This window comes from Camellia sinensis, chromosome 6 (genome assembly GCF_055761805.1).
Source record: "Camellia sinensis isolate YWXY chromosome 6, ASM5576180v1, whole genome shotgun sequence".
Lineage (NCBI taxonomy): Eukaryota > Viridiplantae > Streptophyta > Magnoliopsida > Ericales > Theaceae > Camellia > Camellia sinensis.
The window spans coordinates 143,897,431-143,925,081 of NC_138966.1; the positions used below are offsets into that span (position 1 = coordinate 143,897,431).

Below are 27,651 nucleotides of genomic sequence, written 5' to 3' on the forward strand. Positions count from 1 at the left end.
TTCTTCCATGTTGCTGCAAATTTTTTTTTATTTTTTTATTGCTTAGGGGTTGATGTCTTATTTTATGTTTGTTTTTTCGAAATGAGGAAAAATTCCAAAAGCTAATACTAAAATAAAGGGTTAATTACAATTTACCCCGTGTGGTTTGGCTTTAAAATGCATAACCTCTTTGTGGTTCGGAGTAAAATACAAAATTAATGGAATCTATTTATGTTTGATGAATTTAGCATATGAAACTTATTCCTCCACCATGGTGCCCTCCCCTTGCTCTCATCTCTTCACACTCTCTCTTGATACACTTTACTCCAGGCACATCCAGCACCTTTTTCTCTGTCTCCTTGTTTTTCTTTCATGGATGCCCTAGGAGCCAACACAAGTTGCTCCACAACCTACAGCAGTATGTATATTGACAAAGCAAACTCACCTTTAAATCCAGGTAGCTGCTTTACGAATCTGGTGTTTGGAGGAAAAAGAAAATGCAGTATGTATATAAATTTTCTTTTAGAAATTTTAAATTCAATTGCAGTTTAAAAAAATTGCAATTGATCAAGTCAGGTCAAGTTGAATGAGTGTACCTTAGCCTGTAGGTCCTGAAGCAAGGTTAGAACATCCAGAGTGATATCTCATTGATGGCTTGAGCCCCTAGAAGGGAAACATAGATCTAATTTGTTTTTATTTTTTATTTTTTAGGGACTTTTGTAAGCAAACCTCATTTAGTAGCGGGGGGAGATGGGCATAAGGTGTCTAATGATCTAAAACTGTGATGCTAAAAGTCCAACCCAATTTGTTTAATCAATGGATGTCTAATCAAATCCGAGCTATTAATACCATGGAAGTTCTAAGTAACAAAACTTCATTATTTTTTCAAGTAGTACTATATGTATCAATTGATATATCAATTAGTATATTAACAGATGGTATAACATAATTTTAGAGGTTTTAGGTATTTGTAATTTGTATAATAGGTAAGGTCAATAATAATGTCATAACATATGTTGATACACTAATTGGTATATTAATTGGTGCACGTAATACTACTATATTTTTTCTTTGAAAAATTAAGTAAAAAGTATCATTTTTTGTTTGTAAAAAATGTTCATATAATCAAACCAAACACCATTGCATGTCCCAAGCAGCAGCAGCAGCAGCAGCAACAAAAAACAAAAATACATTAAGATCTTCCATTCAAAAAGTTGTCTGATAATATATGTCTGGACTGGAGCCCACGAAAATAGAGCCCAACAAGCTTGTTGTAATGGGCCTGTGCAGGCCTGCTTCTCAGGAGCCAACCAGCAGGGTTCCTGAGTCAGCCCATGGGTTTAGCCCATCCGTCTCACAGGTGATGATGATGACCTCCTTGGTACATAAGATTTTTACAGGGGTAAAATAGGCAAATAAAATATATGAAATTTTAGGGTTGAATTGAATGAGATTGAGCTCATGCTATATACATACATAAAGTCCTGATTCTCTTCCGAGGTTACAGACGGGGTTTGGATCATCCCAACTTCACCAGCGAGAGACCTCGAACCCTAAAAAACCAAAATGGTACTCTCTCTCTACTCTTGTGTAGCTATAACCCAATCAAGTTGGTTCATGCATTCTTTCGTTAATTGGTTCGTTTTGTAGTCAAGCTAAAGATTACTATTGCTGTTTTTTTTCTTTGAATTGTAATTGAAACATAAAAATAAAATCTTTGCTGCTTTTGGGGAATGTGGCTTGTTCATCATTATTTTATATATCCTGATTTTAATGAATATTTGGGGGACTCAGATTTTACATTTATTTGCTGATTATTCTTTTATTTATTTGAATCTTTTATATATGACAGCCTAAGCAAATCCATGAGATCAAGGACTTCCTTCTAACTGCCAGAAGGAAGGATGCACGTTCTGTGAAAATCAAGAGGAGCAAAGATGTTGTCAAGTTCAAGGTTCGTTGTGCCAGGTACCTCTACACACTTTGTGTGTTTGATTCTGAGAAGGCTGACAAGTTGAAGCAATCCCTTCCTCCAGGTTAGTTTTTAAATTAAATAAATTGCATTTCTTTCGCTAATTATGTGATATGAATGCCTTGTTGATGATGACCAATGGGTGTTTTTTTCTTTGTGAAAGTTTAGATAATGTTAGGATAACATTTGAACAGTTATTTCAATTGTTGCGGATAATTCTAAGTGCTAATTGGAAACAATTGAAATAAGAACTAAAGAACTGATCCCAAGTGCTTATTGTAAACAATTGAAATAAAAATTAAAGAAATGATCTTTATTACGTAATTGCTTGAACTATGCATGTCAAAATGATTATTATGTCCATGCTTCAAACCCTATATAACAAAGTCCCTTTTTTGCCACATGTATTTGAGGCCTTTTCTTTTTTCTTTTCCATGTAATATTTGTACATTTTGTTTTGTCATTTGTTACCCCCGAAGGAAAAAAGAAAAATTGAACACCTTTAGTTGCTTGGATTGTCATCTGGGGCAGTACCCCAATTATTTGATTGTGTTCATTTAAACACCCTTGATTTTTTTTTTTCTTTGGGCAAATTTTACGGTACCCCCTTGTGGTTTAGCTCAGGTGTAGATGACTCCTTTGTCAATTAAAAATAAGCACTTTACCCCTGTGGTTTGTGAGCCCCAAAGTGCATCATTAACTTCTGTTGACATCCCTTATAAATCACCTAAATACTTTCATCTTCTTCCTCTAAATTAAACCCTAATATATATATATATATATATATGTATGTCTATACAAATCAACTAACAATCACCATCATACCCTTCCCTACCACCACTACTTCCCTGCCGATCCCTAACCCAGCCAGCTGCAGCCCATTACCTCTATTTGGGTTTGCAAATTATGGCAGACAAAACCCGAATTCACCGGGCTTCTCACTAGGTGTCTCTCTTCTAGTGAAATGGAGCTTTCAGAGGACTATACTTGTGTGATTTCCCACAGCCCAAATCTGAGAACAACCTATATATTTGACAATTGCATAGTTGAGAGTTGTTGGATCTCTGCTGCGAGAAAGGAAGTTGGTTTTTATGTTTATCTAATCAATGAGCTATCCATCTGAGTGTTTTCTCAACTTCAATTACACTTGCAAGGATGTTGGAGAAGGGAATGGAAAAATGTCGTGTGATGATTGTGGAGAAATGGTCTGGAAATACTCTTCGATCCTGAAGGACGTTCCTAATCCTCAGATTGCCACCTGAAAAAGGGATTAACACTCCGGTCGGGGTGCCGGAATTAGTACTTCGACGGACAAGTTAGTATATATTCTCTCGTTTGCTTGTGTCTTAAGTTTCTTTAATCTGTTTTCACATACCTCTCTTTGGTTGATGCTCTTCTCATTTATACTCATCCCTGATCTCGGGACTCGAGCCCACTTTTAATCCAGCGCATAACTGCTCACTCGACCATTCTGTCGTGTGCCTATTCGCACTCGACTTCTTGTACGACTGATTCTATGGCCGATTTAGTTATTCGGTTTCAAGATCCCCCAGGGTGGAGCCGAATAGTTTATATCCTGATTGTCTTTAAATTCATTTGGCTTTCCTACATATAAGATTATTCGGCTCCCACAATTGCCCCCCAAATGTCCTACCAATACCAGTTAGTCGGCATGTTTGGTCTTGAACTTGGAGAGTCAAAAATACGGTGGTTACCCTCATTCCAACACAAACGTCAGAACGCTTATGCTTTTTAGGAATCATTATAATTTCTAGCCCCTTCGTACGCTTCATTCATTTAATGCGATTTGAAACTGTGTTGTCCCTTCAAATGTATGTTTTTTGAATACACAAAGCTTCTTGGTTGCCTGTCAGTATACCTCCCTCATTTTATGACTTCTGCAACTTCTTCCCGTTCTTCATTGTCCTCTCTACTCCTTGTAAGTTCTCATCTTCTCCATTTCGACTTCCATTTCCTTGTTTGTTTTTAGTTTAGCGTACTTCCTATGCTGGCCGGGATGGCGAAACATTTGAAAGCCCTTCTTTCTGCGGATTGAGTTTCTGGTTTTCGATGTCATTTTTTCACTCCTAACGACGTCCATCTGTCACTCGTAGCAGAAAGCGTAGTTGACATGGAGAGGACCGATGAGAGTACAATCATCTTTCCTCTCCTGTCAATCGCTGAGGGCGGAGTTCGTTTCCCCCTTCACTCGTTTTTGAGGGCCGTCCTTCACCACTAGGGTCTAATCCCTTCTTAGCCTAATGTAAACTTTTATCGAAGCATAATGGGAATTGTAGAATTAAACCGACGCCTTAGGCTCAATCTTGGAATCCCTACTATTCGGCATTGTTATGCCTTTGGCCAAATCTTCTAGCTGGCAGGGGCGCTACTTTTTCAGGGCTAAGGACACCGACCTTCATTTGGTGACTATCCTTGCCAGCTCTGGCAAGCGTGTTGACGATGTCATGGTCGTTGTCTGAGGCAATTGGGAATTCGGCGAGGACGAAGATCGCCTAGATCCTATGCCTAGACGAAAAGGCAAATCAGGTGGCTGTATAGTCCCCCATTTGTATTTGTTATATATTTACCTGGCTTAGATTCTATCCACTTACCGTTTCATTTACGCAGGTAACGATTTGAAAAAAGTTCTCGTCTCGGACGACGACGTACTTGCGCAAATCAAAACCGCGCTCCAGTTCTTCGGTCGTCCAAACCTCCAAAAGCAAGGGAGGGCAGCCCACGTACTTCTGAGATATGAGCTAACTTACGCTAGTTTTCGGCCGCAGATCACATTCCGATTCCAAAGGGCGAACAACAGTTTACGGCGCTTATTTTCCCGAACTTCAAAAATCTTAGGGAGATTGGTCTTGAAGCTTCAGATTCAGAGCCGGCGGAGGAACAAATAGCCGAAGAAGTCGCTGAGCAGCCGAATCAGTCCACCTTGGACAGATCCGATGGTCTCGGGGAGGAGGTTGACGCGACTCTAAATTTGGATTTTGAGGAAGCCGGCTTGAACCATCCATCCACTTCAGGCCGAGTAGACGTCTCGTTTGAAGATATTTTCACTGACTTAGGGGACATTCCCAGCGCATATCCTGAGAACATGGCTGGGGAGTCGCTCACGCAGATGGCCAGGAGAAAAAACGCCGAGAGGATGGCTGCCCAGAGGAAGGCCGAAGCCGACCGATTTGAACCTCCACTCGTTGCCCAAAGATTGGTCTTCTCCGCCTGCTCTTGTTGAAGAAACGGCGCAGATTGATATTGTTGAAACGGAGCACCTTGTCGTTGATCAACAGGACAATCAGGAGGCTGAGCACAAGGGGGAAAAACGTTCTGCCGAGCATGAAGCCGACTCTTCAGAAAGCCTAACTGATAAACGGCCGCGCATAGAGGAGTCGGACCTGGTTGTGCCGTTTATCATACAACCAAGGATAAAGAACGTGTCGGTTACTTCTGATGCGTCAGCTGTGAAAGACGTTGCTGTGGCCTTAAGCGTGGCCTCTTCAATTTCTCTGCCGGTTGACAGTGCAACCTTTCGCGCAGAGCCGAATTTGCTATCCATAGCATTAGTCGCTCAATCGGCGAAATTGGTACATGACTTGAGCCTTGTTTGCAGTCTTGCGTCTATATATATATATATATATATTTTGCCAGCTATCTTACTAATTCCTTATTTTGCAGGCGGCGGGCAGGATAGCTGAGATTGGCTGCCGTCAACATGATGCTATCAAACAAATCAGCTTTCTCACAACCGAAGTTGAAAATGAAAAGAGCAAGGCTATAGAGGCCTCTCTTAGAGGCGAGTCTGAGGCAATGAAAGCGGCGGAAGAAAGAGCAAGGGCCGATGCCGAGGCAGAAAAGACCAAGAGTTCCGACCAACTGAGGTTGGCCGCCGAAGAAGGGCGAACACGAGCGATGATGCACTTAAGTTAGCCAAGGAGGTGATTGCCAAACTGGAGGCTAATTTGAAAGCATCGAAGAAGGTAAAGAAAATTGCCGACTCCGAGATTTTCAAGGCATTCCAAGCCGGGAAGGACGCCGCCTTAGAAAATTACGTGGAGGAAGTACCTAAGTTCGAGAATCGGGGCTTCAAACACGGCTGGCTCAAAGCCCTCGTTGTCGCTAATGTGACATTGGAACAGCTGATTCCATACAAGCAGGTGGACGTTGAGCCGCTGGAGTCTGACTCTGACTCTGACTCTGAAGATTGACTAGGGTCAAAGTAATTTTGATTTTTGTTTGGTATGTTGTGTGCGTAGTTTTTATAGATTTTTGTTTATTTATTTCGGTTAGAAGTTAAATATAGGATAATTTTCATGTATAAAATGACTACTATTTGTACTCAATTTATTAATGAAAATTGCCTTTGTCTTTCTGTCTGTATGCTGCATGTGCTAATTAACGGCTAAGTAGGATGATGTAAAATCATGAAATGAGTAAATTAATTCGGCGATAAAATAACTGTGCGTAGCTTTGCGATTTAGTCGAATAGATTAATGAATCTGCCCTTGCCTCAGCTGATGAATGAATGGAACCGCCGAATATCAGTAGTTCATGGATTGGTTGGGGCACACTAACTTATCGGCGGAAAACGATGAGGCTGGGCCGAATATATTAATGAATCTGCCCTTGCCCCAGTCCCAGTTGATTAATCAACGGAACTGCCAAATATCGGTAGTTCATGGATTGACTGGGGCACATCCACTTAGCGGCGAAAAACTTTGAAATTTAGTCGAATAGATTAATGAATCTGCCCTTACCCCAATTGATTAATGAACGGAACCGCCGAATGAATCTGGCCTTGCCCTAGTTGACTAATGAACGGAACCGCCGAATATCGGTAGTTCATGAATTGGCTGGGACACATCCACTTAGCGGTGCAAAGCTTTGAAATTTAGGCGAATAGATTAATGAATTTGCCCTTGCCCCAGTTGATTAATGAACGGAACCGCCGAATATTGGTAGTTCATGGATTGGCTGGGGCACATCCACTTAGCGGCGCAAAGCTTTGAAATTTAGCCGAATAGATTAATGAATCTGCCCTTGCCCCAGTTGATTAATGAACAGAATCGCCAAATATCGATAGTTCATGGATTGGCGCAAAATGTTGAAGAGATCGCTTCGGGAATGCTGCACCCGTAATTAATAAGTGGGGTGGGGGTTGCGTGTGCGTAGGTTTCATTTTTATGTTCAGATTCAACAAATTGCGAGAGGGAAAAAAGCATTGTGTCGAACCAAGCTGGACCAATTTGGATGTCAAGAAGACTATTCTTTAACAGTAGAGGGGAGGGTAAGACACTAGCTGAACTGGACTCAGAAATGAATCGAGGTGGCGATCCTATGCGCACGGGGAGTAGGACGTCGGGGAAGCGTGAGAGGCGTCACTTCCCATGTCGTCAAAATAGGTCACCCAGGAAAGAGAAGCAGCAACGAGGTAACTCCCCCCGCTCGCGAGGCGAAACCAGTAGGCCACCGCGCCCGTTGAGTTTTTCGGTCTTTGTTGGGAACAAACCAATTACGGAAGCGGATTCGATTATCCGCGATCCAAACGTGGTAGTCGAGTTTGCTCGATAGATTTTTCCGCCAGAAGTCCAATAGTCGATGGTCGGCTAGCCTGATTACGAAGTTTTTTGGGAGGGCGTCCATGGAGCAGTAAAGGGGTTATATACCTCTTATGATATCGGCATGCGTTTTCGTGCCGCGCGAAGAAAGATAGAGCAGAAAGATGGTCGCATTTGGAGCTTGGAAGCTCGTGTAAATAAAGTCGAGAATGAGCTGAAGAAAGCTAAAACTTCTGAAACTCGGTCAGCGAGTCAAGTAAACCCGATTGTCGTGGAAAGAGTAAACTAGCGAATTTTGGATCATGCGATTGCCGACCGTGAAATGGCGAGCATGTTCGCAATAGAAGTTGCGAAGACCAGGTCCTATGAACAAGGCTTCCATGACGGTCGGAAAATTGGAATAGATAAGACGAAGGAAAAGCTAGCCGAGGAAGTCTGTCGATGCGAAAATCGTATATTTAAGCATGGGTGGATCAAGGCTCTCCAGGCCGCAGGCGTTGATTCAGCATCGCCTTTATATTAGAGTTACAATTTTTCCTTCGAGGCTTTCGACGCCGAGGAGACTGACAACGAAGATGGTGCTGAATAAAATTTATTGAACAGATTGTTCCGTTTTGATGCAAATCATGTATTCACGATCTATTTAACGAAACATTTTATTTCGAATGTCTGTATATTGTTTCAATCGATGTTTGTAAATTAAGTCAAGACCTTCATCTATTACTTTATGTCAATCGTGTTTGCATTGACCAATCGTGTCATTCACGGATGGGGCTCCGAATTCGGAGGCTTTTGTCTTGGCTAATCGTGATATCCACAAAAGGCATTCCGAATTCGGAGGCTTATTCGGCCCAAACATGTCATTCACGAATGGGGCTCCAAATTCGGAGGTTTTTGTCTTGGCTAATCATGATATCCACGTAGGGCGCTCCGAATTCGGAGGCTTATTCAGCCCAAACGAGACATTCACGGATGGGGCTCTGAATTTGGAGGCTTTTGTCTTAGCCAATCGTGATATCCACGAAGGGCGCTCTGAATTCGGAGGCTTATTCGGCCCAAACGTGTCATTTACGGATGGGGCTCCAAATTCGGAGGCTTTTGTCTTGACCAATCGTGATATCCATGAATGGCGCTCCAAATTTAGAGGCTTATTCAGCTCAAACGTATCATTCCCGTATAGGGCTCCGAATTCGGAGGCTTTTGTTACCAAACCAAAATTCGCAAAGCAGGGAGAAAAAAGGCATTGCATTGGGAAAATGAAAGCTGTACATTTCGAAAATTTAAAACAAGCTACCATGCCATACAAGTTGGGTTAATGATAAAATTTACGCAAATGCGTGGAATTCCATGGACGTGGCAAACTTCTTCCAGACATGTCTTTGAGCCGATATGTCCCTGTTCTTGCGATTGAGTCAACCTGATAAGGGTTGTCTCAGTTAGGACCTAACTTTCCGTCAGCGGGATTCCTAACAGCGGGAAACACTTTCTTGAGGACCAAAACTCTTGGTGTATAATGACGTAGTTGTACGCGTTGATTATACGATTTAGCGAACTGTTGCTAATACTGTGCCATGGAAGCAAGCGTCTTGGCGTTCTTCAATCAGAGTCAAGTCTAAAGCCAACATCATATCATTTCGGCCCATGTCAAAAACCTTCGATTTCATAGTGGGTAAGCTGATCTCCAAGGGTTGCCTGCCTGGGTTCCAAAGCATAGAGCAAACGGCGTTTTTCCAATGGATCGCCTTGGAGTAGTGCAATGAGCCCATAACACGCTAGGCAGCTCTTCGACCCATCTGCCTTTAGCTTTCTCTAGCCTCTTCTTGATGCCGTCCAGAATGACTTTGTTGGTGGCCTCCGCTTGACCATTGCTTTGTGGTTAAGCCGGCGAGAAAAAGTAAGGCCGAATACAATACGTGTTGCATAATTCTCGGTATACGCCACAATCAAACTGGGTATCGTTGTCTGAGACAAGCGCTCTTCGTATGCCGAATCTCGTTACAATGTTTTTCCATACAAAACGCTTAACGTCGGCATCTCGAATATGTGTTAGTGCCTCCGCTTTGACTCATTTTGTGAAATAATTCGTCACGACAATTAAGAATCGCTCGTTCCTTGGAGCCCGTGGTAATGGTCTGACGATATCAAGTCCTCATTGAGCGAACGGCCAAGGACTAGTGATAAAGTTTAACTCCTCGGCAGGCAGATGAGTTAAGGGGGAAAACTTCTGGTATTGTTCACATTTCTTGACATAAAATTCGACATCTGTTCGCATGGTCGGCCAATAGTACCCCTGTGTTACAACTCGATGGGTCAAAGAACGTCCGTCCGAATGGGCACCACAACTGCTGAGAGGGTGATTTATGATCCGGTGTTGGGCCGAGGTATAGACCGAGCAAGTTGAGGGCCCAGCAGAGCAATGGGCCGAGATGATCGACTGTTCACCCGGAGATGGGCTACCAGAACTTGGGCCGGGCAGAGTTTGGACTGAGTGTGTGCTGCCCCGGACCGTGCAGAAGCTGCTCGGCCAGGAAGTGACCGGTCAGACCAGGATGCTCGGTCCGAGGATGGTCGAAACCAGACAGACCGAGAGACCGGCGCTCGGAAAGGCGCGGTCAACCGAGGTAGTTGATTGACCGGCGAGAAGGCCGACCAAAGGAGGAGCCCGGGCTAGGCTTTGCCGAGATGCCGCCTAGCCCGGTCCTTCATTTGTTTATCCGGTTAGGCGCTTAAGGTATGAAGCATGGTACAACCGAGGTAGGGCAGCTCGGCTGCCGAGCTCCAGCTGTGCTGACAGGCAGTTGAGAGCAGGTGATGAATGGCATGGTTTATGCTGACAGATGGGATAGCAGAGCCACGTGTCAGGAGATGACAGGGAGTGGATATGGGGCTCAGAAGGTATATAAGCATGTCTGCGCCCCCCATACGAGACGGACGAACACTCTGTAAGGAATTTCTTACACTCAAACACTCTCTCCCTTCTCTCTATTCCCTCTAAGGTGTGTGCTAATTTGACCGTCGGAGGGTGTTTCCGGCCACACACCGCCGGGTAGCTCACCGTTATTTGCTCGCAGGTGATCGGATATCGACGGAGCTCGGAAGAAAGGAATACGGGCACGCCGGAATATTTGCTCCCCGTACAATTGGCGCCGTCTGTGGGAATCTTGACAGACAAAACCTTGTCTTCCAGGTTCATCTGATCGCCGTCCATGGCGAACAACGACGAGTTCCCGTTGTCCGCCATCGACGGAGCCACCCCGGAGTATACCCGAAGGAGAGAGGGACCACCTGCCGTCCATCCAATGGCTGACTTGGGGACGCCCACTGGAGGACAGTCAGGAGATGCGCGGGATAAGCGCGGAAGGAGTCATGGGCATTCACGGAGTCCAGACGGTGACCGGCGGAGAGACTCACACGCCAGGCGACTGGAAAGCAAGTTAAGGGACCAAGACGCTGTCATCAGGCGGATGGCGGCGGAGATGGAGGATCTTAAGCGGCATGTCAAAGGGAAAGGTGTAGCTAGAGTGGGAGACCACAGTGAGCGCACCCCATCCCGCCGGTCAGGCGATCAGAGTCAGCGACGTACTCAGTCCATTTCCATCACCAGGAGTTACCAGGTTGGTGATTCCGACATGCGTGCAGAAAAGTCTAGCGCGCAAGACAGCACTTACAAACCCTCACGTCCGGCGACGACGTCGAGGTACTCTTATTCTGCTCAGTCAGAGGACCTACGGGCAGTGTTAAGGGAGCGGGCTCGCCGGCGCGAAGCTCAGAGAATACCTGCTTTCCAGCGGCTCTCCTACGGGGTTCACGGCAGCGAGGAGGTCGGAATGCCTCCACCCCGCCAAGCAATGCCAATATTCGAAGATACAGACTTGGCAAGGCTGAGTGCCACTCCTTTTTCCCTGGAAATAGAAACAACGCCGCTTCCGGCAGGCTTCCATCAGCCTAAGTTCACACTTTACGACGGAAAAACCGATCCGTACATGCATGTGAGCCACTTCCGACAGGTTATGGCCGGACATCGGCGCAATGACGGACTTATGTGCCTAATCTTCCCGTCAAGTTTAGGCGAGCTGGGCCTAAAGTGGTTCAAGAGGTTGCCGGAAGGGAGCATACAAAGGTGGCATCAGTTGGCCGAGGCGTTTGTTACGCGCTTCAAAACCAACACAAAAACGCCAAAGGAAGTCGATCACTTGCTAAGTGTCAAGATGGAACCGTGCGACACACTGAAGGCGTACAATTCGAGGTATTGGGAAACCTTCAACGAGATCTTAGACTGCCCGGTCAACCTTGCTATCACGCAATATAAGCGCGGTCTCCCGGTCGGACATAGACTGCGGGACTCACTTACCATGCACCAACCGACCTCCATGGGCCAGCTCATGCAGCGCATCAATGAGCACATCCGAGTAGAGGATGATGCGTCGGCTTCCACCGTGAAGGCCACTCCGGTCGGAACAGACAAGAAGACAGCAGGCAAGGTGCACGCAGTTGGGCAAGAGTCCAACCTCTCAAATGACCGAGCAGAGGAATCAGACCGAGGTTCAAATCGAAAAAATCGGGGTAGAGGACGTCGGAATAACCGGGATGATTACCCCCGAGATGACGTTGAGGACGCAAACAGAAGAATGAAGGCAAGGACTGGAATAACCACGGTCTTCAAGATTCCAATCTATCGCATACTTAGTGAAATTCGAGACGAGGAGTATGTCCGGTTTCCTGCTAAGTTGGGCGATGGACAAAAGGGCTACAATCCGCGGTATCGTTGTACGTTTCACCGGGAGAGGGGCCACCGGACTGAATATTGTTTGCCTCTGCGACAACACTTGGAAGAACTGGTTGCGGCCGGGCATCTGGACCTTTACATTGATGGCGGAGTGAAACCGAATCAGGCTCCGGTCGATCCCAGGGGACAGGACGACCGAGATGCACCACCACAAGGAGTTATAAATGTCATCCACGGAATCGTGGAACCGGAGCGTGTTTGCGAACTCCGGGGCATGATTAAGAAGGCAGAGCATATGAGGGAAGTTTTGTCAGTACAGCCTGCCATCAAAAGGGGGAAGACAGAAGAGTAAGACGTGATCAGTTTCACCTCAAGGGATTTAGAGCGTATCCAGACGCCGCACAACGATGCTCTTGTCGTAACACTACGCGTCAAAGAATTTGATGTTAGACGGATCTTGATCGATCAGGGAAGCTCGGTCGAGATCATGTATTATGATGCGTTCAAACAGCTCAAACTCCGCGAGACAGACTTGGCTCCGGCCACTTCGCCACTGGTTGGATTTAACTCGCAGCTGGAGTGGCCATTGGGAAAGATTATCCTGCCGGTCAAAGCGGGATCCGTGGTCAAGCAAGTAGAGTTTTGGGTGCTACAAGTGCCTTCAACATACAACCTTATCCTTGGAAGAGGATGGTTTCACGCCATGCAAGCCGTAGCATCGACTTACCACCAGGTGATGAGATTCCCCTCGGCTATGGGGGCAATCGAGGAGATTTGGGGAGACCAGGTCATGTCCAAGCAATGCTTCGTGGCGGTCAACGGGAGCCGGGCTGCCAAAGGATTCGTTCAAATGATCGAGGGACTGGAGGACCAGAGTGTCTTGGATGATGTTGGCACCAAAGCCGAAGACAAGGCTGTTGAAGAATTGGTTGAGGTGCGGATAGATGCCGAGCAGCCGGACAGATTCTTCTTGCTCGGTTCGAGTCTCTCGGCTATGGAGAGAACCGAGATGATTGAGTTTTTGATGGCTAATATCGAAGTCTTTGCATGGTCGCCCTACGACATGCCTGACCTTGACCCAAGTTTTATCTGCCATCACCTCAATGTCTTCCCTGGAGCAAAGCCAGTCATCCAGCGAACAAGGAGATCGGCGCTGCATCACGCCGAGGTAGTAGCAGAGGAAGTAAAAAACTTACTTGAGGCACGAGCAATACAGGAAGTGCACTACCCTCGGTGGATTTCCAACACGGTAGTGGTGCCTAAGAAGAATGGAAAGTGGCGAGTTTGTGTCGACTACAAGACAGTCAACCGAGCTTGTCCAAAAGACAGCTTCCCTTTGCCGCGCATTGACCAGCTAGTGGATTTGACGGCTGGACACAATCGGCTCAGTTTCTTGGATGCGTACCGCGGCTATCACCAGATTGCCATACATGGGCTTGACCATGAGATCACCTCTTTCACGACTCCAAGGGGACTCTTTTGCTATCGAGTTATGCCTTTTGGTTTGAAAAACGCCGGGGCAACCTTTCAGAGGATGGTGACCAAAATGTTTGCTCCTTTGCTCGGTCGGACAATGGAGGCTTACATCGATGATATGGTGGTAAAGAGCCGACATGAGGCAAACCATTTGTCCGACTTAACCGAGATGTTTGCCATTCTGAAGAAGCACAAGCTGCGCTTGAACGCCTCTAAGTGTGCCTTTGGCGTGGGATCCGGGAAATTTTTGGGTTTCTTAGTCACGAACCGAGGCATCGAAGCAGACCCCACTCAGATTAGAGCCGTGCAAGAGTTGAAGCAGCCCAGCTCGGCTAAGGACGTGCATCATCTGGTCGGGATGGCCGCCGCGCTCAATCGATTTATAAGCCGGTCATCAGATCACTGCCGCCCTTTCTTTCAAGCATTGAAGTCAAAGTTCTCATGGGATGACGAGTGTGACCGAGCTTTAGCCGAGCTCAAGGATTATTTGTCTTCTCCGCCACTGTTGGTTACACCAGAGCCCGGTGAGGAACTCTACCTTTACCTTGCCGTCTCCCAGCACGCAGTAAGTGCGGTGTTAGTCCGGGCTGAAGGGATCAAGCACCTCCCAATTTTTTACGTAAGTAAGACCTTGCTGCCAGCTGAGACGAGGTACTTGCCTCTGGAAAAGCTTGCGTTGGCACTGATGATGGCTTCGAGGAAATTGGCACATTATTTTCACGCCCATACCATCGTCGTACTGACCGAGTTTCCCCTCAAAGCCTTGTTTGAGCGCGCAGACTTTTCAGGCCGAATTTTAAAATGGGCGGTCGAGTTGGGACAGTTCGATGTGAAGTTCCAGCCGCGCACCGCAATCAAAGCCCAAACCTTGGCCGATTTTGTTGCCGAGTTCTCACCTGGTACTCATCCGGTATGCCCGGTCGATATTGCCGAGGCAGATGATGAGACGCACACAATGCCAACCGAGGAACAACCAGCTGAAGAAGGTCGCGCCGCGGAGTTAGCGCGCACCTTCGAAGTTCCCTCAATTTGCACGGTAATACCACCCGGCGATGCGATGACGGAGTTATGTATCACCAACCCATCCACTCTGTCCGGCACCGCATCACCAAGGGGGGAAGGAATGATTCCACACAGCTCAGAACTTGATGATTCGCCTACGGACTTGGGCATTCTGCACCAACTCGCCGAGTCCGGTGCCGAATCATCAAGGGGGAAAGGAATGGTTCCAGACAGCTCAGAACCTGCGGCCGGCTTCACACCGCAACCTGGTGATTCGCCTACGGACTTGAGCATTTCAGATAAACTTGCTGAGTCCGGTGTCGAACCACCAAGGGGCACTGAATTCGAACCGGTCAACACCAAACTTGACACCGCACAGCCGAGCAGTTGTGATCCCATTGCCCTTCGCAACTCTCAGGACCCATCTGACTGCTGGAAGCTTTTTGTGGGGGACATGTGGAAGCTTTTTGTTGATGGAGCGTCCAACCGCCATGGTGCCGGCCTAGGTATTGTTCTTATATCCCCGGACGGCCTAACCATTGAGCATTCTATCACACTTGGCTTCTCGGCGTCTAACAACGAGGCTGAGTACGAGGCGCTTCTCGCCGGGCTCAAGAGCGCGATTCAAATGAAGGCTGCCGAGCTCCTGATATACAGTGATTCCCAGCTTGTGGTTAACCAAGTTTCAGGGATTTATGAAGCGAAGGACGATAGGATGGCGAAGTACCAAGCTCTGGTCAGGGACCATATCAAGCAGTTTGAGGCAATCAGAGTCCAACGGATTGGCCGAGAAGAAAACAGCCGGGCTGATGAACTCGCCGGCCTCGCTTCCATGGTCAATAGTACGTCTCCAAACCCATTGTTGATTGACTTTCTTCCGCGGCCGAGCATTGAAAACGCCGGGCAGACGGATGTACTCTGCGCCGAGCTAGGCCCTTCATGGATGGACCCCTTGATCTTGTTCCTCAGAGACCGGACTCTTCCAACAGACAAGAAAGAAGCGTACAAAATTCGGGTGAAGTCAGAGCGGTTTTGGCTCTCTCCATCTGGCGCGTTGTATAAGAAGTCCTTCACCGGTCCTTATCTCAAATGCGTGCACCCGAATAGTGTGGAGGCCTTCTTGTTTGAAATTCATGAAGGCATTTGTGGCAGCCACATCGGGGGCAGGTCCTTAGCCTACCGAGCTATTTCGCAGGGATACTGGTGGCCGTGCATGCAGGCCGACGCGCAAAAATATGTCCGCAAGTGCGAAAAATGCCAGAAATTCGCCCATCAGATCCACCAGCCTGCCAGGGAACTTCTTCCCCTCACCAGTCCTTGGCCTTTCGCCATGTGGGGGCTAGATATAGTGGGACCACTGCCAACAGCACCGGGCAACCGGAAATTCTTCATCGCGGCCACTGATTACTTCACAAAGTGGATTGAAGCTGAGCCCTTGGCAACCATCAAAGAGAAAGACGTGAAGCGATTTGTCTGGCAGAACGTGGTCACGCGGTTTGGCGTCCCCAAGATTTTGATCTCCGACAACGGCACCCAGTTTGACTGTCGGCTATTCAGAGGATTTTGTGAAGATCTGAAGATAGAATTCTACAACTCCACCCCGGCCTACCCGCAGTCCAATGGTCAAGCCGAAGCATCAAACAAGACTATACTGGATGGGTTGAAGAAACGGTTGGAAAAGGCTAAGGGCAAGTGGGCTGAAGAATTACCTAGCGTCCTTTGGGCATACCGAACAACCCCGCGACGTTCGACCGGGGAAACTCCATTTGCTTTGGCTTACGGCATGGAGGCGGTCATACCCTTGGAAGTTGAAATGCCTACCCTCAGAACTGAGAGTTTTGCGCCCGAGCTAAATGCCGAGGCTATTGCCTTGGAGTTGGACCTAGCGGAAGAGCGCCGGGAGAAAGCCCTCATCCATGTGGCCGCCTACCAGCAAGAGCTCTCCAAGAAGTATAACAAGACAGTGCACCCCAGACCGTTCAAAGTTGGGGATTGGGTTTTGAGGAAGATTATGGGCAACACCCTGGTGCCAGGAGAAGGCAAACTAGGGGCAAATTGGGAAGGACCCTACAAGATCACTGGTCTGGCTGGCAAGGGGGCTTACCACTTGGAGGATCTAGAGGGAAGAGCCATACCCCGGCCATGGAATGCGGCCAACTTGAAACTGTATTATTTTTAAGCTTTTACTTTCCTCTTTTTGTAAAGAAATTTTTTGGCTTGCAAAGCAGAATGTAATTCTTTTTGTCAATTTATAGAAGTAATTCCGCCTAGCACTAGCACTTGGATTGTTCTTTTGATGTTTAAAATCGAGATGATGTACTCCGGTTGGAAGAGTTGGTGTTTTGTCCAACTTAGGATCCCCAACCGAGATGATGTACTCCGGTTGGAAGAGTTGGTGTTTTGTCCAACTTAGGATTCCCAACCGAGATGATGTACTCCGGTTGGAAGAGTTGGTGTTTTGTCCAACTTAGGATTCCCAACCGAGATGATGTACTCCGGTTGGAAGAGTTGGTGTTTTGTCCAACTTAGGATTCCCAACCGAGATGATGTACTCCGGTTGGAAGAGTTGGTGTCTTGTCCAACTTAGGATGCCCAACCGAGATGGTGTATTCCGGTTGGAAGAGTTGGTGTCTTGTCCAACTTTGGATTCCCAACCGAGATGATGTACTCCGGTTGGAAGTGTTGATTTGTTCAACTTAGTTACAGCCGAAGTGGCTATTTCGGTTCATGAATTTGTCTCGTTCTGCTGAAGTACTTAGACCATGTTATGTATTCCGGTTCGATGAGTTATACCGAGATGTTTTGCTGAAGACAGAACTGATTACAACCGTGCGTACACTTGCAAAAATTCAAAATCTTTCATTGATAAAGAAATTCATTACAAAAGGTGGGGACAGAGCCCGGTTACATCAAGAGTATTGAAAGCAAAAATACAAAGAAAAGAAAACTAAACCAAGGGGGATAGATTGGTGAATTCATCCTCGGCAGCCTCAAGGTTGATGGTTGGGCTCGCTTCTTGGGCACCGGGCTCAACTTGACCGGGCTGCACTTCCACTTCGGTGTCTTCCGCCTCCGAATCTGTCTCATCACTTCCTTCTTCAAGCCCCTCCTCGGCCTCCGCTTGAAGCGCACTGAATACATCATTTGCGTAAGGCACGAGGTAGACCGGTAGCTTGGCGGGAGGAGGATTAGTAAATACATCGGTGTCGGAGCCCTGGCCGAGGTGCTCGCAGGCGGACTTCCAGCCAGCCTTGAAAAAGATGTCTTGTGTTGCAAAGACTTGCTTCTTGTAGTTCTTCTCGGCTTCGTTAAAACCGGCATTGTTGGCAGCCCGGCAAGCTTTCCTCTTCGTATTCTTAAAAGCGTCCACCTCAGTCTGGAGCTCACTTTGTTTTTTCTCGGCCGCCTCCAGCTGGCCGAGCAGTCTGTTATTGTCAGCGTTGGCTATCTGGAGGGAAGCCTTAGCCCGGCCCAGCTCGGCTTGAAGGCTCTCAACCTGGCTGGCTGTGTCGTTTGCCTTTTGCCTAAGCCGGTGGATGCGCTCCAAAACCAGATGCTGTTTTTGAATGGCCTGCAAAAAACAAAGTTGATGAGAAACGTAACCGGGCAAACACTTCGGAAAATTTTCAGAGCTGCATTGGCTTACCCTGGCCATGGACTTTACTGATGACTTGACTAACCGAGTGTCAGGGACGTGGTCGCTGCCAACCACGTCGCTCGGTAGTAGGAATGCTTTGGACAGATCAAAGGCGAGCAGATGCTCTTTGTCAGCCTTGATCGAAGCCGTTGCCGGGATGTCCTGACCCCGGTGCTTCAGATGTGGGCGCCAGGCTGGCACTGGGGCGGGGGCGTCCGTGGGGTGCTCGGTGGCGAGCTCGGTGACTAGCTCGGCGGACGGATCTGCCCGAGCTCTTTTTCCGGCCCGCCGCGCAGAAGGTTCTCGGCTGGATTGCCCGGCGGATTGAGTGGCCAGGGCGACCACGGCGCCACTGGATTGACCGGCGGTTGGCGACCGGGTTACCACGCTCGGCACCTCGGCAGATGTGGCGGTGAGCAGGTTCTTGATTCGACTTCTCTTGGCCATTTCTTGCTCGTCTGTTAACCGGATTAACGGGACGTCGGGAAGGGTTGGATCTGGCGGTGGCGAAGGAGCTCTGAGGAAGTCGGTTACTTTACTCCGGCGGGGAGCGAAATATCTATATGTAGGACTGTAGCCGAGTAGTTGGTTACAGTCACGATCCCGGTAGCGAAGCGCGGTCCTGATCGCTTCTACGTTGGGGAAATTGTAGTTGGCTTGCAAGGCTTGGATGGCTGCAAAAGAAACAAGAGAATGATTAAACTGCGGAAAACATAAGTGTGTAAACCGAGATTATTTGCGCAGCTTACATGTGCTCCCAAAATTTTTGCTAATCATCCAGCCCGGTGTCTCGGCTGTTTCATAGTTACCAGACACCCAGAAGAAATCATCGTCATGAAGATCCTTGTCTGGTGTGTCGGTTACGATTTTCTCTCGGCCCGGTCGAATCTTCAGGTAATAGGCGAGACCGTCGCCGGTGTGACCAAGTGTGTATTGGCGTAGGATCTCGGCTAAACCTAGGCTTATGCCTAACCGGTTATTTAGCTCATGCACGCCATTTATTATCCTGTACGTGTTGGTGGACACTTGGGTTGGCGCTAGCCCGGTTCGGCATAAGAACTCGGTAATCAGCGGGTTAAGAGGGAAACGAAGGCCCCCTTCGACAATGGACAGCACGGTGAAGGGGCATTCCTCCCTACCCCAAGGCGTGGTTTCTTCTTCGGCCAGCTCGAGATGGACGTCGGCCGGGACGCCGTACTCCTCTCTGAAAGCGGCTAGCGCGGCCGGAGTGTCCACTAGGAAGCGGAATTTCCCCATTTGTGGCCGACTTACTATAGCCCGGTTGATGGGTTGGGCACGGTGGTAATTGGCTGCAGCTCGGTCCTGAGAGGTTCAGGAATGGCAGTGGTCCCCTTGGACTCTGCAGGAAAAGGATGGCAAGTGTAAGTGAGCGCGGTTTCGCATTAGGAGCTAGACTTCAGCTCGGTCGGTAAGGGTGCCAAACCACCTCGGTTGACTAATTAAGGAGCTCGGTCGCCCAAGCAGACCTGATTTTAGCCCGGTTAAGCGATCAAGTAATTGGGTTATCTCGGTTTGTGCCGTGGTTATTACAAACATGTTGTTTGCCCGGTTTGGTTGGTTTTTTGGATCAAAAGAAGGCCCAGAGCCCGGTTCACCCCAGTTCTTCAGCGTTCTTCAGGAAGACGAAGAACGCCAAGAACAGTGGGAGGTTTGTGACGTTTTCAATGGTCAATGCCCTAAAAGCTACGTTTTTGTGCCCTAATGTGTGTAAAATAAAAGAAAATAGCAACTAGGGGGATCGAAAACCTTACCTTTGGAGGAAGGGGGCTGTTCTTCCAAGAATGAAAAACGGCAGTCGAGATAGAGGAGAGGGCTTGAGCTCTGGATCGTCAGATAGTAGAAAGGCAGTAGGAAGAAATGGCTTGAGGAGGGTGATGTATTTGTAAGGGTGAAAGGCCGCCCAAATTCAAAAATTTGACAAGAACGGCGGGTTGGCTTCTCGATGACCAATGGGAGCTCGCCACGTGTCCCCATTTATGGCTACGTCAGGATTGAAGCGACGGGATGAAGAGACGAAGAGCCAGCCGAGCTACTTTCGACGAAAAGGCTGTAAGCCGAGGAACATGACCGGGGAAGGATAGCAGATTAGCTCGGTGAAGGCTTGGCGACTTGACGACCGGAGAAATGTTATCTCGGTCGAAGTGAGTAATCCCAGTCACGCTTTCGCGGACGGGATTAAGGGGCAATTGAGAGGGTGATTTATGATCCGGTGTTGGGCCGAGGTATAGACCGAGCAAGTTGAGGGCCCAGCAGAGCAATGGGCCGAGATGATCGACTGTTCACCCGGAGATGGGCTACCAGAACTTGGGCCGGGCAGAGTTTGGACTGAGTGTGTGCTGCCCCGGACCGTGCAGAAGCTGCTCGGCCAGGAAGTGACCGGTCAGACCAGGATGCTCGGTCCGAGGATGGTCGAAACCAGACAGACCGAGAGACCGGCGCTCGGAAAGGCGCGGTCAGCCGAGGTAGTTGATTGACCGGCGAGAAGGCCGACCAAAGGAGGAGCCCGGGCTAGGCTTTGCCGAGATGCCGCCTAGCCCGGTCCTTCATTTGTTTATCCGGTTAGGCGCTTAAGGTATGAAGCATGGTACAACCGAGGTAGGGCAGCTCGGCTGCCGAGCTCCAGCTGTGCTGACAGGCAGTTGAGAGCAGGTGATGAATGGCATGGTTTATGCTGACAGATGGGATAGCAGAGCCACGTGTCAAGAGATGACAGGGAGTGGATATGGGGCTCAGAAGGTATATAAGCATGTCTGCGCCCCCCATACGAGACGGACGAACACTCTGTAAGGAATTTCTTACACTCAAACACTCTCTCCCTTCTCTCTATTCCCTCTAAGGTGTGTGCTAATTTGACCGTCGGAGGGTGTTTCTGGCCACACACCGCCGGGTAGCTCACCGTTATTTGCTCGCAGGTGATCGGATATCGACGGAGCTCGGAAGAAAGGAATACGGGCACGCCGGAATATTTGCTCCCCGTACAACTGCCTTTATGTATTTTAGATAAGAGTTTCTCGACTTTATCCGGGTGAACACATTCTAAGTACGGCTCAGAAAGGGATTTTTTGTAGAGCTTCCCCTGCGGATCCAAATAGTATCGTAGAGCTTTGTTTCGCAGTTTGTGTGCTTCTTTCTTATTCATCGGGAGCTGCTTTGAGGATAGGAATGCAGCAATAGGGTCCATCCAACTTGGACCTGGTTCAATAACGTTGATCTGAAATGATTCTAAAAAAGCAATGCTCGGCTCAGGGACGAATCCTACTTTGATTGCCCGCTTAATTTTTGAGTTGATGGCAGAGGCTAGGCAAGCCAGGGCGTCCGCATGCGTGTTTTGATCCCGGGTTATTTGATTTAATTCATGGTGATCAAATTTCGCGAGCAAAGAATTCGTCGTTTTCATTTAGGTTGCCATGCGGTCATTTTTTGCTGCATATTCCCCTTTCAACTGCTTGATTACTAGCTTCGAGTCACAGAAAACAAGCAGACGCTGCGCACTGAGGTGAAGTGCATTCCGTAGGCCAGTTAACAATGCTTCGTATTCGGCCTCATTGTTTGATGCATCGAAGCCCAGTTTGACAGTCTGCTCAATTATTGCCCCTTCAGGGGTCATGATTACTACGCCTGTCCCACTGCCACGTTGGTTGGATGACCCGTCACAATACATCTGCCAAACGTCTCCAATATATATTCTCCAGTTGGGCTTAGGTTGCACTTGATCAGACTTAAAGTCGGCGAGGGATCCCGTAAATTCGGCTACAAAGTCGGCGAGCACTTGTCCCTTGATGGAAGTTCTGGGTAGAAATTGGATATCATACTGGCCGAGTTCTAAAGCCCATTTCGAAACGCGCCCCGATGCTTCCGCGCTGCGGAGCGCTGACCGGAGGGGATAGTCTGTTAGTACCCCAATGGTATGCCCCTGAAAGTAATGCATCAATTTTCTTGCAGCCATGACGAGAGCAAGGATAAGCTTTTCCAATGGAAGGTAATATGTTTCGGCGTCGGCCATTGCTTTGCTCACATAGTAAACTGGTCGTTGCTCCCTAAGTTCTTCCCTTAACAATACGGTGCTGACCGTCCGGTCAGATACCGCCAGATACAAAATGAGTGAATCGTCTGCCGCAGGTGTTGCCAAGAGCGGTACTGATCGAAGATAAATTTTCAAGCCGTCCAAAGCGGCCTAGCACTCGGGGGTCCATTCAAAAGCTCTGCCTTGCCGAAGTGTGTGAAAAAATTGTCGGCAGCGATCTGTGGAACAGCTAATAAACCTATTGAGCGCAGCGGTCATTCCCATCAGCTTCTAAACCTCTTCGACTGACCGAGGGGAGCCAAGCTCTAGAATTGCTGTGATTTGTCTCAGGTTGGCTTCGATTCTGCGGTGGTTAACGATGTAGCCAAGGAATTTGCCGGATCCGATGTCGAATGCGCACTTCGAGGTGTTCAGTTTCATTTTGTACTTTCAAAGAATGCTGAATGTCTCTGACAAATTGGCTAGATGGGCGTGCTTTTCCTTGGATTTGACCACCATATCGTCGATGTATACTTCCATGGTACGGCCGAGTTGTTCCTTGAACGTGACTAAACATGGCAGTCACTAGTCTTTGGTAAGTTGCTCCCGCATTCTTTAGCCCGAAAGGCATGACCTTGTAACAATAGGTTTCTCTTGGGGTGAGGAATGCTGTTTTTTCTTGATCCTCCGGATGCATGGCGATTTAATGATAGCCCCTGTCGGCATCCAAGAAGCTCATGCGTTGATGATGTGCCGTTGCATCTACGAGTTGGTCTATTCTGGGCAGGGGAAAACAATCCTTAGGACAAGCTTTGTTTAAATCCGTGAAATCCACATAAACACGTCAAAAGCCATTCTTCTTCTTTACAACCACAGTATTGGACAACCATGTAGGATAAGTTACTTCACGAATTGCCCCGGCATCAAGCAACCGATCAACTTCTTCAACAATGGCCGAAGTATGCTCCGTGGCTAACCGTCGACTTCTCTAAATAATTGGCTTACATTTCGGATCAACGTTTAAGCGGTGTTGGGCCACAGATGGATCCACTCCTTGCATCTCGTATGGTGACCATGCAAACACATCGATGTTGGACAACCATGCAAACAATCCTTGGGACAAGCTTTGTTTAAGTCCGTGAAATCCACACAAACACGTCAAGAGCCATTCTTCTTCTTTACAACCACAGTATTGGACAACCATGTAGGATAAGTTACTTCACGAATTGCCCCAACATCAAGTAACCGATCAACTTCTTCAACAACGGCTAAAGTATGCTCCGTGGCTAACCGTCGACTTCTCTAAATAATTCGCTTACATTTCGGATCAACGTTTAAGCGGTGTTGGGCCACAGATGGATCCACTCCTTGCATCTTGTATGGTGACCATGCAAACACATCGATGTTGCCGAGTAAGAAGGATACAAACTCTTGCCTTTCAACTTCATATAGGGAAGCACCGATCATGAAGAACTTGTCAGGATTCCAGTCAATTTCGACCCGATCCAGGGTTTTGGTTGCTTTTTCACTTAGGATCTTCCCAATGTCTTCGTGGCTCTCCCTATCCGGTACCTCAATTGAATGCACTTCCAGCTCCCTTGGTCACTTTGCAGCAAGAAGATAGCATGCCTGTGCCGATTTCTGAGAACCTCAAATTTGTTCGATACCGTACTCAGTTGGAAAATGAAGTAGTTGATGGTAGGTGCTTGGCACGGCTTGCATAGTATGCAACAAAGTTCTTTTCATGATAAGATTATATGGCGAAGGAAGCTTGACAACCAAAAATTCTACAACTATTGATCTGGTGCCTGCCCGAACTAGTAGTGTGATTTTGCCCAAAGAATACTCCGGGTTAGCATTGAAGCCGAATAACGGATAATTAGCCGGAGACAGATCCGAGTAAGTGAAATCAAGTTTAACAAAAGTTTTGTAATACATTATTTCTGAAGTGCTTCCCTAGTCAATGAGAACACGCTCAATGGTGAATATGTTTACGCGTAGCTCGATGACGAGGGGATCAGTGTGGAGGTGAGTTACTCCAACTAAGCCAGTGTCATCGAAACTAATTCTCCCAGTTTCATGGGGCCGTTTCGCTGGCGTGATTAGCCTATAGGGGCTGGACTGCAACTGAATTGTATGTACCTCAGATGACGTCGACAAGCTTTATATCATATTAATTACACCAAGTAGAGTTGAATCTGGCCGTAGAGCTACTGGGTTTGATGAATTGTTCTTCCGGACGTGTTATGTAAGCCAGGCGTCTTGCACCAACTCCTCCAGGTGATCCTTTAGTGCATAACAACTGTCGGTGTCGTGATCGTGGTCTTTATGATACGCACATCGTTTATCCCATCTCCTTGTATCGAGAGGTCCTATCGTCTTGGGCGGCCACTTGAAGAACGGAAGGTGTTGAACTTTCAACAAGATCTTACTGATCAGCTCTGTTAACTCAATGTATTTTTTGTCTGAGCACCTTGTGCGCCTGCTATCCACTTAATACTGTTCATTAGCTCAATGTGAACATTGATCAATTGATCGGCGCAAGTCATGCCTTTTGTCTCGTTTAGCCTGATTCCGTGGCTTGGGACTTCTTCATGGCACGACGCTAATCGGCTGAACGATTCCCGGCGGGGCCGTCTCAACGGCTTTATGCTTGGCTTTGATCTGCAGGGCATCGTCTTCCACTTTGCAATACTCTTCGACCTTCTTCATTAACGCCCAGACTGTTTTGGGGGGCCGTCTGGTCAATGAACTGCGGAGGGGACTATTAGGATGCAATCCCATCTTGAAAGGCGGTGATGGCTATGAAATCATTGCAAGCATCATCTACCAGATTAAAGCATTCCCAATAGCGTGCTGAATATTCACGAAAGGTTTCGCCTGGTTTAATTTGCGTCGCCCTGAGGAAATCGGCTTGCTTTGGCTAGAACTCATTAGTGATGAATCTTGCCCTGAAGGACTTTTGGAGTTGATGGAAGCTCTTAATCGATGTCGGCTATAGTTTATAATAACACCTTACGGCCAGTGGTCCCAGGCTGCTTGGAAATATTCGACACATGAGGGCTTCATCGTCAGTATGAAGTGTCATTACTTGCTTATAATGATGAATGTGATCAGTGGGGTCCGATTTTCCGTTGTAAAGGGTGAACGATGGTGCTTTGAACTTTTTGGGTAGCATAACCCTTGCAATTCATCGCACAAAGGGGTTATGCTTATCTTCCTCATCCGAGTCATCGCTCCTCTCTCGTCTATGTCGTACATACGGACTTCCTTCAGATGAGCTGGATACATCAACTCGTCCTTTCTTTCTGGGTTCCGGGGATAGTGAGTCAGAATCACTGTCATTATTGCGTTTCCGAAGTCGACGTCGTCGACCATCTCTCTTTCCCAAAGGTCGACCCCGATTTTGGCATGCGGCTTGTTGGGATTTTGCCACCTCCAAGGCCAAATCTTGGCACAAGTGCTCGTTCTTAGCCATTATGTTCTCCAGTTGCTGTTCATTTTGCTTTGCTTGATCCATAATCGTCTACATTGTCTCGTGCATTGAAGTTGAGGGTGAGGTCTGAGCTACTGAATCGACGTTCAAGGCCCGCCGTGCGGCGATATTCTCCTATCCAAGCATGTTTCTTGAAGTGAAGTCGTCTCTTGGCGTAGTTTCGTCAGTGACTATCGGAGGATCTTCTGTGACGCCCGCCATAGATTTGCTTGAGTATTCTCACAGACGGCGCCAATTGTGGAGAAGTGGTTTGGAAATACTCTTAGATCCTGAAGGACGTTCCTGATCCTCTGATTGTCACCTGAAAAAGGGATTAACACTCCGGTCGGGGGTATCAAAATTAGCACTCCGACGGACAAGTTAGTATATATTCTCTCGTTTGCTTGTGTCTTAAGTTTCTTTAATCTGTTCTCACATACCTCTCTTTGGTTGATGCTCCTCTCATTTATACTCGTCCCTGATCTCGAGGGTCGGGCTCACTTTTAATCCAGCGTATAACTGCTCACTCGGCCATTCTGTTGTGTGCCTATTCACACTCGGCTTCTTGTACAGCTGATTCTATGGCCGATTTAGTTATTCAGCTTCAAGACTCCCCCGGGACGGAGCCGAATAGTTTATATCCTGATTGTCTTCAAATTCATTTGGCTTTCCTACATATAAGATTATTTGGCTCCCACAATGATGTTCATGGGGTTTGCCACTGATAGTTTTTCTCCATTTGTTTCTTTCTTGTTTCAAGCTAAAGCAAATCCTACCAGCTTCACTAATTTCACATCAATACCAATAAAATTTTCTACACAAGGCTATCAATCAATTCTAATTTTTATTTTGAAAGTCCATCAATTATGCATATGGTGGTTGTGTGTAAGGTGAGAGGGGTGGGTTTGGTGTCATGGCAGCCGAGTGGAGAGAAATAGTAGAGGGAAAGAAGAACGGCATTTTTTTTGTAAATTTGAAATGTATAAGGGGGTATTTTTTGTCTTAAAAAATGGCTTTGGATGGAAAAACTTACAGTTACACTTTGGTTCACAAACCATAGGGGTGAACTGTTTGTCTCCAAATTATAAAGGGGGTCATTCGCACATGGACCAAATCACAAAGGGGGGTAAAGTGAATTTGCCCCCTTTTATTTTGCCATACATACAAGGAGTTGAATATGCAATTTGAAGTAAATGTCATGATATTTTTGATTTTTTTTTTACCGATTGACAAAAATCAAGGAAAAATTATACAATTTCACTTGAGACGAAAGAGTTGAATAAAAAAAATGTTATGTTGACCATTTGACAAAAAAGTTGTTTCCAAACAATAATAAATGTCTACTTTGCCAAAAATACTTGAAGCCTAAACCGTGTCGTGGTATGTTTCCTTGCAATTGTGAGGCATCTTCATTGCCAGTCATACATTCTTTGCCTCATGCCTCATCATATATCCTTTCTATTTTTGCTACTGTTCCACTGGAACATATAGAATAAATTTAAATATAGTTTAATTGATTCCTTTTCTAAATGATTATCTTTATTTATGTGGCCATAATTTTGCAGGTTTGAGCGTGCAAGACCTGTGAAGCAAGCTCTGAGACAAGAGTGTTGAAAGAGCACCAATTGGAGGACCTTTTGTTTTGAGTTGTGCTTTTCATTTAAAAAAAAAATTAAATATTGTAATGGCCTTTGAATTTTCATGTTTCCTAAACTTGGAGGCTGTAGTTGTGGTCCTATTTGACCAGATCTGAACTTGTAGACTTGGTTGTGGTCTTATTTAATTGTGGAGTTTCTTTA

General features: G+C 47.1%; 1 long non-coding RNA gene across 1 annotated transcript; it reads left to right on the forward strand.

Annotated features, from left to right (window-relative positions):
• LOC114295124 (uncharacterized) lies at nucleotides 1-27,651 on the forward strand. Its single transcript, XR_003640792.2, has 3 exons — nucleotides 1-1,548; nucleotides 1,832-2,015; nucleotides 27,418-27,651. It is a non-coding gene; the product is annotated as an uncharacterized LOC114295124 (long non-coding RNA).